General features: G+C 43.9%; 1 long non-coding RNA gene across 1 annotated transcript; it reads right to left on the bottom strand.

Moving 5' to 3' along the window:
- Positions 1-1,203: 1,203 nt before the first annotated feature.
- On the bottom strand, positions 1,204-15,603 carry LOC118354493 (uncharacterized). Its single transcript, XR_004815081.2, has 3 exons — positions 15,437-15,603; positions 14,092-14,193; positions 1,204-2,574 (listed from the first exon to the last, which is right to left on the bottom strand). It is a non-coding gene; the product is annotated as an uncharacterized LOC118354493 (long non-coding RNA).
- Positions 15,604-19,707: the final 4,104 nt, after the last annotated feature.

The raw sequence follows: 19,707 nt of genomic DNA, 5'->3' as shown, positions 1-19,707 counted from the left end.
GCGCCGTCGCGACCCTGCCGGGCCCGCAGTCTCCGGAGCCGGAGAGACGCGGCCGCCGGCACTCGAGGCCCCGCGCAGCCCAAGCCTGAGCGCCGCGGGCCGGGGACCCGCCGCAGCCGCGGGCGCCGCGTTCGGAGGACGGCCGGCCCGGGAGGGCGCCCGGGTGACCCCGCAGAGCCCCTGCCCCCGGCGGAGACCGACGGAGCGTCAGGACGAGGTCAGGTGGACCAGGTGGGCGCCAGCGCGCCGGCGTCCTGCGGAGGCGAAAACTTCCTGAGTCCGGGCGTGGGGAGCCTGGAGAGGCGAGAAGTCCGGGCGCCCGGCTCAGCCCCAGCCGCAGCCCCAGCCCCAGCCCCAGCCGCAGCCCCAGCCCCAGCCGCAGCCCCAGCCCCAGCCCCAGCCCGCCCAGCCGACCCCAGGCACTCCTCAACCTCGAGCGGGAAGGCTTTGGACCTTTATCTCAAGGAGGAGGAAATGAGCTTTTTATATCCATCTTTTCTACTTCCTAGGAAATGTTGGCCACCGACGAGGAAGCACTACCTGAAACTATTAATATAAATTGTTCGACATTTGAATGGGTTGCTGAAAAATTCAAGGAACTCTTTTTTAAAAAAAATGATTTTATTTATTTATTCATGAAAGACAGAGAGAGAGAGAGGCAGAGACACAGGCAGAGGGAGAAGCAGGCCCAGGATCACGCCCTGGGCCAAAGGCAGGCGCTAAACCGCTAAGCCACCCAGGGATCCCCGAGGAACTCTTTTTTTTTTTTTAAGAGAAGACTTGTTAAGCTACGGTGGGATTGGCTATGCTTAACCGGTCCGGTGGGAGTCACCCCGTATAAGCAGGAGTGGACCGGTTTAGGTAGTGGCTAACCTACCTTCCAGCCCCACCATAGCATTTCCGGAGCTGGCTTTACCCCAGCAGTAGAGCTGGCCTGGCAGTTTCCGGAGACTGGATCCAGGGCTTTCAGTTCCTCTTTCTAGAGGAAGAATTCTTCCTGGAGAGATAAAGAGGTCTGTACTTCCCCATTACAAACACTCCCTAGAATGTAACCCTGTGCAAAATTAGAGGCTGTTCTTCCCATGCTGTATTTCTCTGTTATCTAAAGCATGTACCCATTGTACAGTCGTTTACATCTCTTTGTGAAATATGGGTATAATACATGGGAGCGGGTATAATAAAACATGTCAGTGTTACAATGACATGAAAGAGTTTCTGAGTTCTCCGGGTTTGCAGGGCTTCCTATTATCAGCACTTACAAGATTGTCATTTATTCATTAAGCAAGCACAGTGTGGAGACCCCGTGATGTTCCAGAAAATGCTAGGAGCAGGGGATACAAAAACACATAGGACATGGGCCCTGCTCTTCCGGAGCGCACCATCTCACAGGCGTTGATCCTCACACATGGTAGATGCTCTACTAGACATACGAACAAAATCCACAGGGATTTTTGTCCCGGACAGACATTTATTTCCTGGGGGAGCCCAAAGAGGATATATTTCTCTTCCTAACGTCATCACAGTACTGCTCATGCCTCACAAGGTTGCATGGTTCATTGTCTTTCCCAGTACTCCCTAAGGGCCTTAAGGAACAGAACCACGGCTCCCCCTGCATTGTGACTTGGCTCAAACTACGTGAGTCAGTGCTTGGCCCTGAGGTGGCTCCTGATGCTGCTGCAGCTGCAATTGCCCGTTGTCTAGTAGATGAGGAGGAACTTTGATGTGTTCCTCAATGTCCAGTATGTGACAATATTATAAGGAAATCTGCTTAGAAGCTCAATGATGATGTCAGCCACAATTCCCTTCATCTCCCACTTTACCATCCCTCTCCTGGTGTTTTGTGAACTGAAACACCAGAGGCCCTTTTGGGCACTATCGAAGTTGGTGGCATTTTTCTAAGTACTCCTAAGGGACAGCACACAGTAGTCAGCTGTCTGCATTAATGAAAGCCCTAGAGAGTTTCTGATTTCCCAGAACCCCAGGTCACATGCAGCCCTCCCTTGTCACAATGTCTCTGTCTTTAGGAGACATATCCTGAGCTCCTTTGCCATGTCTGGCCTATGCTGGACAGTGGCGACGGGGCCCAGGGCCAGCCCCACAAGGTGTCCACCTTGCAGCACACTGTGAGATCTTTAAGGGACAGAGCTTAGGAATGAGCTTTGCATCTTCTTCCCCTAAAACAGACTCTAGAAATACTATTAGATGGAATGCTTGCATCCTTCCTCACTCGTTTTAACATCAGCCCTCTTATTTCACACCATTTTGAGGAAGGGAAGGGCAGAAGCCGAAATTACCTCCCTGTTAAGATATCAGTGCAACATTTTGGCCTTAGAATATCTTACTGGGGAAAAAAAATATCTTTTTCTATTCAAGCTATACATTTTGCTGAAGTTCTAGAGAAAAATATCAACTATGAAGTGTGACACTGTATTTGCCCAAAAGCTAGAAGGAAGGGTCATGTGTTTATCTTGTCACTGTCACCTTCCCTCAGGTCCAGTCTTCCTCGTACCTTATTCACTTTCGGCCTCTCAAGTCTGTTTGCTCCTGTGAATTTCATTGCACTCTGAGGGGTTCCTAAAGAAACAAACGCAAGGGATTAATCCTCTTGACAATTATGAATCAGCACATCCACTCCTTCTGAAATAATTTCAACATCAGTCTCAACTGTGTTTCTCTGCATGGTGTAAAAAGGCACAGAGTTCAAAGGCATACCAGCTGTCTACGCCGTTCCAAGATTTTGAGCTTATTGGCTGACCTTGGCTAGTAGTTGTATCTATTTACCTTTGAACTTAGGAAAACAGGAGTTTTTATTTTCTTAACACACTACAGGAAGTTTCTACCGACAAACCATTTGTATGCACTGTAATAAGCCCAAACGGCTCTCTAAGCTAATAAGGTTTTAGATTCCCACCCTCATTTCCTCTTCCCCTTTTCTACTATCAACCCTCTTTTAAAAAGTATTTCTTTTAAGTCAAATGAATATTCATAAGTTGCAACAAATGTGTATTGATTTCATACTACCTTCAGGGCATTTCGTTAGATTCGGAGCACCCAAAGGGCTGAACCCCAGTGTCTGTGAATTTCATGATAAGGAGCAGGTGCTCAGGACCACTGATGAGTGGTGCCCACAGGGAGACCAGGAGCTCCAAGCGCCTGCAGGCAAAGCTTGAGCCAAGGGGGGAAAGGTTCATCAAAGATATCAAACCTGCCGAGCAAGGAGGAAAGAAGGGAACAGGACCAGTAAAGACACAGGAACCAACAGTGCGAGGCATGTTTGGGAAACAGCTGTGCCCTTTGGCTGTGCACAGGCTTACTCACTTATGTAACATACACTTATCCAGTGCTTTGTCCCTGCTAGGTTCCGTTTTCTTCTTAGAAGGGAAATCATCCCAAGCAGACAAGCATATAGGCACTGCTTCACCTTCCTTTCAAAATGGCAATCACTCACCACAGAAATTTGTTAGGCTATGGTCTTATAAAGTAAAATAAGAAGGGCCAACTTCTGTGGCAATTCACAAAACGTGGTGAAGCTCCAGCTCAGAAAGCTGGGCTACTGGCTCTGGTTGTGAGTATTCCAATAGTTCTGATAAAAAGAAAGCACCTATTCCTCTTCAAGTGGAACTCAAGAGAATAATATGAGTTATTAAATAATGTGCTATATATTACACATTACCCATAGGAGCTAGAGAAGAAAACTACTCTAATAAAAAAAAAAGCAAAAATTCTGCAAGTATATCTGGAATTCTACTGTGTGCTCAGTTCTGCCCTGGGGAATGTAGAAGAGTACCACATACAAGTAACCAGATCATCCTCAAAAGTGTATAATACAGCTAAGCTGGGATTTTTACATAGGAAAATTCTAATAACAGTGCAACATCAATACATTAAATGTTGCATGTTGCATAGATATGGGCTTGAGGATTTGGAGAAGCAGTATGCAAAGAGGGGTCAAAGATCAGTGACAGAAATCTTTCGGAATGGAAGGGTTTCCTGTTTTCTTAACATCTGCTTCACAAATAAGAAATCCTATGTGTTGATCTTCGCTGTAATCTTCGCAATCCAATGTTTGCACAAGACTCTTCCAAGACACATGGATTCTCTCTTTTCTGATGATCCAAGTTCATGCCCACAGCTACTCACATTGTCTTCCCTTTACCTTCCTCATCCCGGACGCACAGCTAAGCAACGTGTACAAATGTTATCACTCTGACAGCGGTCTTCTGCCCTCTTACCTCACTTCAAAAAGAAAGAAAAGAAAAGAAAGAAAGAAAGAAAGAAAGAAAGAAAGAAAGAAAGAAAGAAAGAAAGAAAGAAAGGAGGAAAGGAGGAAGGGAGGAAGGGAAGAAAGGAAAGAAAGGAAAGAAAGGAAAGAAAGGAAAGAAAGGAAGAAAGGAAGAAAGAAAGAAAGAAAGAAAGAAAGAAGAAAGAAAGAAAGAAAGAAAGAAAGAAAGAAAGAAGGAAAGAAAGAAAGAAAGAAAAGGAAAAGCTAAAGGCCTCAACTACAAATAATTTAAAAGCATCTTCCACCTCTGCTTTTGCTTTGGTGGAAGCCCAGATAGTAGATATTTTAGGAGCCCACACACTTTGGCATCAGACAACCCTGGCTCTGAATCTGGTTTGAAAGCTTCTTGGATACAAGACTATAGACAAGTGACATCTCAAAGTTCCATTTTCCTTGTAAGAAAATGAACGTAACCATACATCAGAGGGTGGTGGTGATGATCCCATGCGATTTGGGGTATAAAGTGCTTAGCACGGTGGCTAGCACACAATGAGTGCTGAAAATACACACTGCACCACCAATGTTTACCATCTCCTCGTACCTGTTCAAGGGAGGGATTGGCCTTTTATTTCCACCTCCTCACACAGAACCTGCCACAGGGGAGGGATTTGGTAAATAATCCTCCAAATTTCATTCCTACTTGGGGCTTACAGTATTCATTAACCAGTGTTTTGGAGTCTACTTTGTAGAAACCATCAAGCAATAACAATACCAACAGGGGCACTTGGGTGGCTCAGCAGTTGAGCGTCTGCCTTTGGCCCAGGTCCAGATCGAGTCCTGCATCAGACTCCCTGCAGGGGGCCTGCTTCTCCCTCTGCCTGTGTCTCCGCCCCCCCCCCCCCCCCGGCTTTCATGAATAAATAAATAAAATCTTAAAAAGTATATACTAACAATAACAGTTGATCTGTGAGCAGCTGCTCTTCTCTACCACTAGATGGCGTCTATCAATAATAACACTAAAAAGCACCACACATAGTGAGGTAATAATTCTAAAGAAATTAATACAGAAAAGGCATATGTATCTGTGTGTATACATATTCAGATATATATATATTTACCTTTTTCATATGATTTCTCCTTAATACTGGCTATGAATCTAAAGCTGTCTACAGTTTGGCAAACCCTTGCTTTCCTAATTTTAACAGACTCCCAGAATAACATTTGCAGTTGTTATTTTACATATGACTTCTCTTTAATATCAGTTATGAATCCAAAGCTGTCTACAGCTTGGCAAACTCTTGCTCTCCTAATTTTAACAGTCTCCTGTAACTACATTTTTAGTTGTTAATTAAACTCGAAGCAGCACCAACAGGCAAGAAGCTTCACTGTAGTTGGTGACTTTTCTCCACGTCTTTCGGCAAGGTTGATGGAAAAAAAAGAGAAGGTGAAAGCAATAGGGAGAGAAGGAAGGGACAGACAGGCCGTTCTGCTGGCCTTTGTCATTCATTCAGTCGGCCCTGGGGGGCTGGGGACCCCAATCACCAGCACCATGCAAGACACTGAGCCTACAGTGATGAAGAGGATTTACTTTGAGGATGTGCTGCTAACCCATATGGAAAAACGTTCAGACTATCAGAGATAAATGTATATAGGATGGTACTTCAGTCATCAGAGGGAATGGATGTTTCTTAGAAATTGTTAAGACATATAAGGGACAAATAGGCTTCAAGAATGTCCGATCAAGACTAGAGGGTTTCTGCTTTCCAGTGTCAAGGTGGATTTACAAGACCATGTTTCCTTGTGCTGACATTTGGTTGTCTGTGTCACTAGGTAAGAAGAGCTGGACTTTAGGGGCACCTGGGTGGCTCAGTTGGTTAGGGGATCTGACTTCCGCTCAGGTCATGATCTGAGGGTCCTGGGATCAAGCCCGGTGCCATGCTCCCTGCTCAGCAAAGAGTCTGCTTCTCCCTCTCCCTCTGCTCCTGCTTACGATCTCTCTTGTGGACTCTCTCAAATAAATAAATAAAGTCTTAAAGAAAAAAAAAAAAGGAGAGCTGCACTTGAGCATGCTTGGGGAGAGATCTAAAGGAGGGGGAAGGGAGGGAGAGAGTGAAGGGTGAGGAGGCAATCAGACAGAAATACGAGAAGAGTGGTCGAGGAGGAGCAATGTTAATTCTTCCCGCAAAATCTGAACATTCAGTCTTTGATATGGACAGACTAAGCCCATATTTTAAGATTAGAAGGTTAGTAAGGAGAAAAAGACCATAAAATAAGATCAAAACACCTTTGGACTCCTAATTCCGTTGTTTCTGGAAATTGTAAAATCAGGTGTGGAGGTTGTAAAGATGAACTCTGAGCCCTATGACCTGATACTTCCTTATTCTAGAAATTCAGAAAGCCTGTGATAGGCACCATTTTAATCGACCTACAAAAAAAGCCTCCCTCAGGGGTGCCTGGGTGGCTCAGTGGGGTGAGTCTCTTGGTTTCAGCTCAAGTCATGATCTCAGGGTCATGGGTTCCAGCCCCGAGTGATCTCTGTGCTCAGTGTGGAGTCTGCTTGAGATTCTCTTGCTCTCTCTCCCCCTCTACCCCTCCTCTTCCTTGTGCACTCTTTCTCTAAAATAAATAATTAAAATCTTTTTTTTAAAAAGCCTCCATCAGTATTTCGCAATATTATTTACATCTCAACAGGTGGCAAACCAAATTTTCTGCAAAGGCTTGCTTCTCTTGCCAACTCTGACATTGTGACAATGCTGCTGTCATCTGCTAAATACAAGGTCTAATAGGACCTCCTTGGATTCTTCTCTTTCTCTACCTTCTGTGATCCAACGTGAAACTACTTAAGTTTTCCCCAGCAGTCTCTCACACCAGCCTCCTTCCCCTCCTGGCTCATGCATCCTCCACAGATTCTTTTCTCCTCAAGAGTGGACAGCTCTCAGGATGCCTGGGTTGCTCAGGGTGTGATCCCGGGGTTTTGGGATCAAGTTCCACATCAGGCTCCCTGTAGGGAGCCTACTACTTCTCCCTCTGCCTGTCTCTTTGTCTCTCATGAATAAATAAATAAAATCTCAAAAAAACAACAGTGGACAGCTCTCTTAAATGAGCTCTGTTTTCTGCCTCTCAACCTCCAAACCACTGGCTATACACTACTTCAAGAGCATTGACTTCTATCTCAAAATCCCTCCTGAGCTTCCTGGTGCCTCCTGGACAATGTCCAAATTCTCCTCACCTAACATTTGGACCTTCCACAGTCTGGCTCCAACATGGGCTTCATGGATCTCTAGAGAATATCTGGCCCCACGGACCACTGCTCCTTCCTGGAACACTCACTTCCCTTTGCCCCATGTGTGACCTCCTCTGGGATTCCCTCTAACCTCCCTGCCCACTCTCACTTCCTCTGAAGCTCTTTTCCTTCTCTATCATCTTCACATTTGATGCCCTCATGATTACCTCCTATTCTTCTCTCCCTGGAAAATCTCATTCTTCCCAGTGTTTACACTTATTATTCTCATGTTGTTCACCCCTGAACCTATCTAGGCAGCTCTGGCAGATATATTGAACTCTTAGGCACGTGCGCGCGCGCGTGCACACACACACACACACCCCTATACTCAATATACCTCAGTTACAACATATCCCCAAACTTGACCATCGTGTGACCTCCCAAACTCTTTTCCCTATAATCCCCATTTCAGTATTGGCATCACCACCCAATTATTGTCATGTCTTTAAGAAGACACGACAAAGAGAAACCAAGGGCTCCTCCTCAACCTCTCCTTCTCTCTCATGCACTCATCCAAGCATTGACCCAGATTTGCTTGACCTCTCTCTCTTAAGGATCACTTGCCTGTGGCTGCTTCTCCCCATCCTTCCTGCACCATCGCATTTGGCCAAAACAAATGGAACACCTCCTACGCAACCTGTCTTCTGTTTCCTATCCAGTTCTACTCTAATCCATCTGCTCCCCGCAGCCTTTCATACACATAATCAGACAACCCCCCTCTTGCTTCAAAACCTTCAGAGGCTTCCCAGTGCTCCCAAGGTTAAACTGCTACTGCCCTCTCCAACCCCCAGCCATCCGAACACCATTTATTTGGTTCTGTCCTCCCACTTCAACTCTGAGCCTCCGCACAGACTTTCTACCCCTGCTTTGGTCCAGCGAACTCCTTACTCATCCTTCGGTCTCAAGGAGCGCTCTCTCAGAAATGGTCTTCCATCCCTGCACTAGTTTAGGGCATACATACATCTTCCTGTGGCACCGGAAGCATCACCTACTTCCTTCTCCTTTCCCGTGCATGCAACCTCCATCTTTCCTACCAGAACAGACACTTTGTGAAGACAGAGAGTGTACAGCAGCCTTGACTGTCTCCTGCACAGAGCCCGATCTGCACCTGAATCCCTAATAGCAGTTGCTAAAGATCCCAACCTTACCCCAAACAGGCCTCTGCTGGTGGGTCTTGGAGAGGGAGAGATGGGCTCAAGTGATGGTTTTTTGTCTCCGCAAGTGATCAAATGTGCCTACAGGGAACCAATTCATCCCAAAGAAAAGGACACATCTGTCCACTTGTGGAAACTTGGAGTTGGAGCAGAGGGCTGAATCTCATGACAAAATGATGTCTATTACGCATATCAATTCATCTTGAACCCAACCCACCCAAGTTGATGGGTTCCCATCAGTATTATAGGAAGACTGATGGCTATCCTTGAAAATTATCAGTTGAAATCCAGTGCAGCAACAGGACACAAGCAAGTTGCATTTGTTTTCTTCTATTACACTGTGACTCAGCAAAGTGAGAGTGGCCCCGGATTCAAACAGCAGTGGCACATTGGGAGGAGTGTCCTGCAGGAGGCTGCAGAAGCAGAAGCAGGGCCTGTCAGGGGAATAGAGCAGGGGACTAGAGGATTAAAGAGGATCAAAGAGGTGGCGGTGTCCAGCAGGTGTGGTTTTGCTCAAGCTGGTAAAAGAACTGGCAGCCCTTAACAGCTGCAGTGACCCAGGAGCACCCAGTGGATGTCACAGAGCTACCAGTAGAAGCAGTCATGTGCACTTGAGACTCATCTCCCGAAAATGCCCAGAAATGTGTGAGCCAGACAATGATTTTGTAGAGAAGAGGCATTCTATATTAGCAGACAGATGGGAGAGCCAACAAAGACCAATGATTACTCTGAACATGGCCACTGCTGGACCCAAAGCTTGTCTAGGGAATTTCTGGTCACATCCAAATTGAGTGTATGTGTCACTGGATTTTATAGATATTATCTCCAACTCTTCACTATTATTGTAATAGGTACAATCTATGTCTTGTCTCCCTAACCACATTTGATAAGTGATGGAGATAAATCTGTCTGAGCAACTTGGCCACTGTTCAAGGACATTTGAGGAATGCTATGAGCGTATGGTATTATTTAGAGAGTACAGCGCAGGGGGAGGCAGGACTCATAAGTTTTTACCCCTCTGGGGGTGTAAAACCTGAAAAATGCAAGTGGACTTTTTGTCTCTTGAGTGCACAGGGCCAGAACTCTATTTTCCTCTTGATCTTACTATATTTTAAACATGGTCATTTCTCCATTATGTGGATGCTCCCCATTATCTACCCACTTATTTCCCACAGGAAATTAAAGAAGAAGGGTGTGAAGAATGGGTGTTGAAGGTATATGTGGGCAAGTAACTATGATAAAGTGATCTGTCCAACTACATTCTAATAATGAAAAGCAATTGCTGTAGAGTCACCTATTACATTCATTACCCACACCTCATCTCTGTGCAATAGCACGAGTCATCAATAATAGGGTATGATTGTTTCTTCCCAAAAGACAAGTTGTATGAAATAAAACACAAAGCAACATAGTCTCAGGCAAGAGTTTTATGTTAGTGTGCTGTTCAAGACTGTTTCTGATTGCCTAGTAATGACCCACCAAGGACCAGCTCTGGTAGCCAGTGTTTTGCAGGAGGGGAAGAGAAGTGATACCTCATGTCCAGGCACCATACAACATCCAATGGCCAGGATAAGTAGTCAAGTGCCCAAAATACTCAGTCTGATCATTGACTACCATGCTTTCCATTGACCCATCGACTATTACTCAGCATACTCCCTGAGTAAAGCCTGCCCAAAAGGAAGAAAAATTATAACTATGTCTATGCCTATCTGTATATACAAATTAGTGATGCCTTTCAACCAGGAGGATCCCATTAGTTCAAAGAATATACCACATTACATTTCATTTGCTCTTGTTCTGATCTGTTCATGCTTTCAGTGGTTTACCGGCAGGAAAGCCCTAGAGGGGATCTATCCAGACAAGATTAGACAACATACAATTATCATCTTTAGTATTCCCACTTGGAAAATTGACTGGTATTCATGTGGAACAATAAAATCAAACTTGCTGGCATTTTACTCCCAGATCATAGATATAAAGAGAGGATCTGGTAAGGGCTCAGGGGCGGTCACTGTATGGAGGGAAGTGGGGGAGAAGACACCAAAGAGGAAAGTGTATCTGTATCCATTTTAAACATATAGTTTAAGCACTGAGCTCATTCATTCCAGATATTCTGTAAAGTGATTATCAATAATCTTGGTTTCCTACATGCTCTTTGGAGATCAGAGAAACTCTCAAGCATTGTGACTCAACAAACATGAATACATTGAACTCTTTTTTTTTTTTAAACATTGAACTCTTACTGTACGCTGGACACCCTCCTGGGGGGTGGGGGGCAATTCCAAAGGTCCATCTCATAGATGAAACTGGTTCATATCTAGTACGTGACTGTAAAACACCAAAAGAGTCTAGAGCAGGGGACAAGGATGTAAAACAACTCTAGGATAAATTCTTACTTATCCATTATCCCTGTTTACCTCCCCATCCATGCTTTTATCCATCAAATATACTTTGGGTGCTATGGTATGCGTGGTTGTTAAAACAAATCAATGCCCAGTCATTAATGGAAGACAACATAAGTAGGTGAAGAATTCTTAAGAAAAATAATAGGATTGGGCACCTGAGTGGCTCAGTTGGTTAAGTGTCAACTATTGGCTTGGGCTCAGGTCATGATCTCAGGGTCGTGAGATTGAGCACTACGTTGGTGTCCTTGCTCAGTGCAGAGTCTGCTTGTTCCTCTCCCTCTACTCCTCTTCCTGCTCTCTCTCTCTCTCTCAAATAAATAAATCTCTAAAAAAATTAACAGGATAGTCACTAAGACTTGAATCCACTCCAAAAGTCCGGGGGATTGTAATGCTACAGTGAAACCCAAAGAATGCCACAGATTAACTCGGTGGGGAAGCAGCCTGTTTTGGATTAAGATACCTTCCCCAATTCTCTTTCAGCTGCCATTTTTCTCTGATTTTCACCTTTCGTCACCTGTTTTCTGCCAACCTCTGATAAAGGCACAATTTCCCTGGGTTTTAATGTTTCCATTGGCCTCACCTCAAGGTTATAGCATGTCAAGGTTATTTTTGAGCCAAATCTAGTGAAATATTTTAGAGATAATGGAATAGTTTACAGCGGATTAGTTTAGAGATAATGTAAAAAGGATTCTTTCACTCTTTAAGATGAAATCTCCTGAGCCTAAATTGACATTTACTAACCAAAGATTTTAGACTGCTTTTTCTTTTTACCTTAAATTGTTGTTTTTCAAATGTGACATCTTTTTCTTTGTTTTATCTTTATCACTGCATGCATTTTTACATTGTGACTGCAAAGGTAAGTGAGAAAACTCAAGTTTCATTGACAGATGAAAGAAATGTCAATGTTAAAGCCTTTGAGTACTATCTAAGCCTATCTATGTGGCATGAGCATAATTTTCAATCCTTCTTAAATTCTTAAATACCATCTGATCCACTCCTTGATTTCAATCGAAACAAGTATTTATAATGTATTTATTTAAGAAAACAACCTTAGCATAACCTCTTGCTCTTGAAATTTTGAGTTAGCATTTGTACTAACAGAGTTACTGAACTTTACAGGGAAATTCTATTTTAGCTTGAGAGAACAGAGATTTTATTTTTACTATTGTGTGCAGGTTCTACTACTGTATACCTACAGAATGTAAACCTGCTTTTCCACCCTCCTTCAGAACATAAAACTTGGCTAACCAAAACTGGTTCTTTCCAAAGGAAACAAGACATATCAAGACATGATACTTTATTACTCTTTGTAGCTGCTGTGAAAAAAAAGTTAATCCCATTTGTAAATAGGAAAATAGATAAGGTTAATTACAAGGACAATAAAGCATGAAGGAAAGAGACTACATACTGGCTTCTTGCTTGGGAATAGTCTGGACACAGAGAATATGGCAATATTATTCATCTTTGTTGCAACCTTGTGATTCACCTCTGACCGTTTTCATTCCCATGATTATTGCTCTGCATGTTTCTCATTCAGGTAAGACAGGTCCAACTACCAAAAAGCTGACAACTGAGACTCCCCTCTGTGGAGGCCTGAATTTGTCTTTAAGGGAAGATAAAGCCATTAAGTCAATCTTACAGGTAACCACCGTATTTACTAGACAATGCAATTACTTCTCCCATTGACCAGGAAGTCAGGGTGGTCCGAAGTCTAGCCTAGCTGTGCCACAGACTAGCTATGGGATTAGGGACTTCACTCAATCACTAAGCACCTGATTTGTTTGGCTGCCAAGTATGGACAGGGAATTAATCATCTCTAAGACTCTCCTGGCTCTTATCTTGTAGGAGTCTGCAATGAAGAGATGGACGGATACAATTGTTCAAAGTTAGCAGATGCCAGCTACTCTGAGAACTCCCTGCTCAATTATGGAAGAGGAATATATCTTATTCCTCAACACAATATTACTTTCTACATGCAATTGGTTGTGCCTCTGCATTTGTTGTGAGGAAAGCAGATGGAAGGCAAGAGTTTTTTCCTAAAAACCAATGACTTGGAAGAGTTGAGTTTGTCTCCTTGAGACTGGCTGTTGGTCTAATGGAGTAGAAACTATCTGAGTAGTGTTGTCATAGATCACAGAGTCGGACAGTAGGAAGGGCAACAACCTAGGTTTTCTGGTCTCTCCTGCTACAATCCAAGACTGACAAGATCTTTCGTTGTTGCTGTTACCTTGTTGTCAGGGCTTTTTGGTTTTGGTTCTTTAAACTATCATTTTCCTTAAAGAATGTTAGTGTGGTGATCATGAGTCTTTTCATTATTTTTGCATTAGTATTGATCTGTGTCAATCTCCCACTGACCTGTGCCCAAGCAGGAATCTCTTCCTTAAAGGGATTGCACTCTGAGCAGCTACAGCTTCTCCCTGCCTTGTCCATCACGAAAGAAATGATTGTCACACAGAAATCTCTTTTATAGTGACTCCTACTTTTCTCCAGGGAGGAGGGCTGACTTTCACTCTTCTTTTATTAGTTACCAGCCACTCCCTAAAGGAAAGAGACTTTAACTAAGAATAAGACTTGGTATAGGACAAGTTAAAAAAAGATTTATGGGCCTGTTTTCTCTGAGCGAATGCCTAAGAGTTCGGTCATCCAAGGAAAACAATTATATGAGTTCATTCACCACAACGAAGGCTAATCCAATTGATCTTTATGTTGCTACATGCTTCTTTTTCAGACCACCTCAAATGAAAATATAAGTTGAAAACCTTGGTGATAAGAGGAAAATAAAAACGATCAAAAGCTTTTGGCAAAGGTCAGCAAAATATTTATTCTAGATCGTTTTTACCTAATTGAAGTTCTGTTTTAATTGGACTAAAGGGATGTATGGAGACCTTTAATGGTTTCGTTATCCACTGTGTTTGTATTAGGGGGCAGACCCAGGTTTATGGGAAATAAAGCTTAAATAAACCTGAGTGTTCCCTTTGAGAAAAATATTGCAAAACTACAAATAAAAAGTTAGGTATGAAAGTGTACCTTGCTTTGCTGCCACTACCTGCAGACTTCTGTGGCTGGATGCCTTAGGATAGACTCCTGCTGGGACACGACCCCAGCCCTGGACTTTCAAGCTTCTGATTTCTATGGAAAGAAAAAAGGCCTCCTGGGCACACACACAAAAAGACACCTTACCAAATGGATGAACTCTAACCTTTTCAGTCAGGATTCACCTTGAAAAACAAAAACTCTTCAAGAAGGGATGTTACACAAGTGATAAGGGATCTGGATACTTGAACAGAGGGTAGTGAGGCCATGTGGCAATTAGCAAGAGCCAACAGCCACTTCCACCCTAGGGCTGAGTGACAATGGGTAAGGCCACCCCAGCCAGGCCCAGTCTGATCTGCAGATAACAGACAGAGTAACTAGAGCCTCAGGGATTAGCTACCTAGGCCTGCATAACAAATCACTGCAAACATTGCAGCTTGAGACAATATGCATTATCTTGCAGTTTCTGGACATGGAGTCCAGGCACAGCAGAGAGAGGTTGTGTCTCTCAAGACTGTAATCCAGCTGTTCGCCAGGGGTGTGCAGTCATCTGCAGGCTGTAGTTATGTGATTGCTGGCAGGACTCCATCCTCATAGCTGTTGGCCAGGCATCTCTGTCAATTTCTTGCCACCCACGGCAGCTCGCAACATGGCAGCTGACGTCATCAGAGCAAACAGGTCAGTGAACAAGAGCATGAGCAAGGCAGAAGCCACAGTCTGTTTTTTTTTTCTTTTTTTAAAGCTAATTATGGAAGTGATATCCTGTCATTTTTGCCATGTCCTATTCATCAGAATACATCCAGCTCACATCCAGGGGACAGGACAGAACAAGAGCGTGGATGCTAGGAAGGTGGGGTCTTTGGTGGCCACTGCAGATGCGACCTCCTGCACAGGGAGACATCGGTGTTGCAAACACAGTAGAGGAGGTAGTGAGGAGGGAGGAAGTATTACCCTGGCTTCTCCTTCTCCCTCACCCTCTAATCTTCTACTAGGGCCTCCACTGGCAGGAGAGTCTTGGCCATGCAGTTCTGTGGGCTACAGCAGAGCAGGGCAAGGGCAGAGACGGCTCTGAGAGCCAAAGGGTGACTGACTGGCCTGGTATCCTTTTAGATTTTCTGCCATAACAAGGCAAACAACTCAAGGGAATTTCATCTAAAGAGAACTATTTAATAGTAATTATGCCTCTTTCAGGAACCAAAAGGTATTATTTTTGCTCTTTTGTGAGGTGGGCCTACACTATATTCCAACATTCCTACTCCCCAAAGAGCCCCCAATGCACATCCTAGTTGCCTCCACAGCTATGACCCAGAGAGGCTACCTTTACCCAAATAAGGCCTACCTGTGATTCTTGTAAACTGTGCTTGATCATCAAGACAAGTCTTGGGAGACCTGGTTAAACCTCACAGAGGATTGTGACTTCTCTTACTTGAAAACTTCAGCATGATTTTTGCAATAAAACAATGCTCTGATTTTGATTTATTCCTCTTCTCTGTAAGTGACCACATGCAATCTCTAGAGCACAACAACAAAAGTAACAATAATCAGTGACCAACTGATGTTATAGGATACCTTCTAGCAGGTGGTATTTTTCAAAGATGGCTGTAGAAACATCTCTCATCTCATAAGCTGTAGGACCTTGCTAATGTCTATTAAGAGATGGTGTTTATGTCCACTCCCCTTGAACCTGGGCCAGTGTTCATGACTGCCTCCACCGACAGAGTACGGTGGAAGTGATCCTCTGTGACATCTCAGGCTAGATCATAACAATGCCGCAAACTGTCACCTTGTTCTCTTGCTAAACTCAATCTGGCAATCTCAGTTCCATTCCGTGAGGAAGCCCAGGCAGCTACAGAACCCCACGTGGAGGGATACAGAGGCCTCTGGCACCAAACCGCTCAATTTTGTCCAGTCAACAGCCTAGATCATCAAGCTATGTGAGTGAACCATCTTGAAATGTATTCCTCAGCTTCCTGTTCTTTAGCTTCTCCAGCTGACACCACTTGGAACAGAGACAAACCATCCCCATTGAGCCTTGGCCAAATTATAGGTTTGTGAGCAGAATAAATGGTTGCTGTAGTTCTTTAAGCCACAATGCTTTGAGGTGGTTTGTGACACAGCCGTAGAAAGCTGGAACCTACTCTTTGGGGATTCCCTAAAAAGTAGAGGCCAAGTATGTCACTTATGAATAAGTCTGGCTAGAAGTAACAGAAAACCTGACTTCGAGGTTTACTCACAGAGCAGGAAAACTGGAGGGAACAGGCCACTGGCATTGGTTTGGAGGCTCAGCTCTCTCAGCCATGGCCTCTGAAATGCTCTTTTCTTTTTATCATTTTTGTTGCCTGAGTATAACAGGATGGCTGTCCTGGCTCAAGGCACAGAGTCTGTGTGCAAAGTGGGATGAGGACGAAAGGCAAAGAGGCCAACTCAGATCTATTTGCTTCTTTTAGCCTCTCCTCATACTTTCCTAGTCAATGGATCCCAAGCTCACCTCCCACTAGAAGAGAGGCAGGAAGAAGGCCTTTACACACCTTGCAGTGAGGGGTGACAAAGAAGGGGACTGGGTGGGGCTCCCAAGGCAGCCAAACAAAACATTTGTCACAGGACTTTGCAAGGGGTCCCTGAGTGAGATGAAGAGCCTTCAAGTGAGCAGCAAGAAGTTTCCAGAAACAAAAACTAAAAGAAATGAGTAGGAGTCAAGTCAGTTTTACCAATCAAGGAAAAAAGAAAAAAATATTTAGATTTTATTGTCACCTATTTAATATTCTAAAGGTTGGCAAAACTCCATATCCATATGACTAATTTGGGTATTTCCTCCAATTCTCGAGACATTTCTGGTATATATTTCCCAAATTCCTCTCTTCCCAGCTTCTGTCTGAATTCCAGTTCCACACAGGCCACCATCTCAAGCTGGATGGCCTCCCACTGCTCCCCCACCAATCCTATCCCCACCCCCTTATTCGGTCCCCCTGTCACCTCTCCTATTAATGACTAAAGTTCAGTCAACTTTTACATTTCTCTCTCCTCCATCCACAAATTCTCTTCTCCTGTCATGAGCCACTTCTGCTTTTTTCCTTCTCTCTGTCACCAACCTGATTTCGTCCTACTAACTTTCTCTAGAAACAGGGCAATAAACTCTTACTGGCTTTTTTCATCTCCACTTTCTTGTCTTTCTAATCCATCCTGTATTCAGCTGGGATATTAGGAATGACTTTTATATGGTTTGATATAGTTTTGTAATTTCCTAGGAAGATTCTGTGGGCTATGTGTGTGGTTTCTCCGACAATATTGCCTGCCCTTTTGTAAATAAACACATCACTTACTCATCAATGGGTCTTGGACCAGGGCCTAAGGGTAGAACAGGGGGCTCAGCTTTAATATCTCAAAAACAGAGGATGCAGAGAGGCAGAGTAAATCTTACCAATGAAATAACTCCCCAACTTCCGAGAGTGTAGGCAAGGAAATTCTATTGTAGCTAACATGTACGGACAACATGATTGTTCACATAAAAGACTGAATGCCTGTGTGCCTTTCCTTTAAATCCTCTACTATCAAGTTAGTGGGGGGGGGGGGTCTTGTTCAGATGTGTGTTTCCCAGCTGAAGTGTCCAATAACCTTTAAGTCTGCTCTTGTCTATGAGAACATGGAATCCCTTGTACCCCCTTTTTGCTCCAGACTCATCAATGTGAACATGCTGGAGCAACTCAGCTTGATATACAACTTTACCAGATTAAGTCTGAGCACAGCTCTGGTCTTGTACTTCTCTGCTTCAAACCTGTAATGGCACCTCCATCTATGCTTCTCCTCCATGACGGGCGAAGGTCTGACCTTCCACACTCATCTCTCCCTGTTCTCCAGCTGTCTTCTAGTCTCCAGCATGGTGTATCCAAGCATTCCTGCCATCTACCTTTTGCTCTGGCTGCTTCCTCTGTTTGAATCATGTTCTTCCTTCTTAACAAAATCCAGTTCAAAAAAAAATGTGCAACGTCATTTATTTAAGTGATTTATAAGAGAATAAACAACTTCTTCCTCTGTATAGTATGGGTTTATCCCAATGTCTTGGACAAATTTGGTACTCAGTGAATATTTGTTGAAAAAAATAGATTGAAGATCTTTCATCTATCAGCTCTTTGACAGACAAGTTCTAATTTAGAAAACATTTTCAATTGATTGCCTGGTTAATTAATTGTCCCCTGTAGTTTGTGATGCTACCACCTGCCATTTTGTATATTAGTGTTTGTCCTGCATTGCAGTTTATAATGATCATGCTGACATAAACTACCTACTGACCCACATGGGCCATTCCTGTGTTAATTTCTCCACTCCCGCATGCATCTACACACGTGGATATATGTAGAGTAGATCTCTAAGACCTCTTCTAGTGCTTAACACCACAACAGAAGTTCAGTATGAGGGGAATTTTAAAAGGTAGGTTACATAGATGACCACAGTTCTGCTTGCTGCATACAGGATGCGAATCACTGGGCTCTTCTGAGTGCCAGTCTTGGCCCTGATCTGTTTGGTGACTGAAGCAGACTCACTAGCCAGTTACTAAGGTGGATGCACCCACGAAATTAAGTCGGCTTATTTCTCTCTGGTTTTCAGCTAGGCCAAGTGGAAGCTTAGGCTGATTTGTGGTTATTAGATATAGTAAATGCCAACATTCATTCTTTTCTGCAGTTTCTCTGCCTTATATCAGCAGCTAGCAGAAGACTCCAGTCTCTCTCTATTTCAAAGCATGACCTTCCATTTGAATATCTTTCAAAGTTCTTAAGGAATCCTCTATTTCTAAATTTGCTCGCAAACCCATGAGGTCCCCAGGCTCCATCCTGCCTCAGAACTGTGCTAACACTGCCTCACGTCGGGATGCCAGCACTGCCTTTATTCCTGTACTATCTTGGGTCCTCATAATTTGGGAAGGGCTTCCAAGCCCAGGGGAGTTAATCTTGGAACACAAAGGCCACAGGCTTCACATTAAAATGACGTAGCTACAGCTAACAAAAGACCATCCCTTACACTCCACAAATATGGTGCTCCTCCCTCAACATCAGGATACAGAGCATGTGAAAACAGAAGACAGCATAAACATTTCTGAAAACAGTATCTAATGGTAGCCTCTTGGTTAACCTTTTTCTGCCTCTATTTCTTTTCTTTTCTTTTTTAATTTTTATTTATTTATGATAGTCACACACAGGGGGTGGGGGAGAGGCAGAGACACAGGCAGAGGGAGAAGCAGGCTCCATGCACCGGGAGCCCAACGTGGGACTCGATCCTGGGTCTCCAGGATCACGCCCTGGGCCAAAGGCCAAACCGCTGGGCCACCCAGGGATCCCTCTATTTCTTTTCTGTAGCTAGAATATTCTGCAGCTGCTGCCCTGAGAGGAACGGCTGAAGATTACAAAATTGATTTTAATTGAATCATTGAATCCTTCACATTTAGTGTATATTAAATATTATTGGTACTAATCAGCTTTATAACATAGTCTTCATAAGAATTCTCTTTCCTTCATGAACGTATTTCCTGGTGCCATCCCCCTACCCCACCTTTCTTCCTATAGCTCAAGTTAATATAATTACCCTAACTCAGAAATTAAATGACATAATGTCAGAACT

This window comes from Canis lupus, chromosome 4, assembly GCF_003254725.2.
Source record: "Canis lupus dingo isolate Sandy chromosome 4, ASM325472v2, whole genome shotgun sequence".
Lineage (NCBI taxonomy): Eukaryota > Metazoa > Chordata > Mammalia > Carnivora > Canidae > Canis > Canis lupus.
Note: the sequence above shows the minus strand (reverse complement) of the source record. Positions and strands in the feature narration are given on the sequence as shown.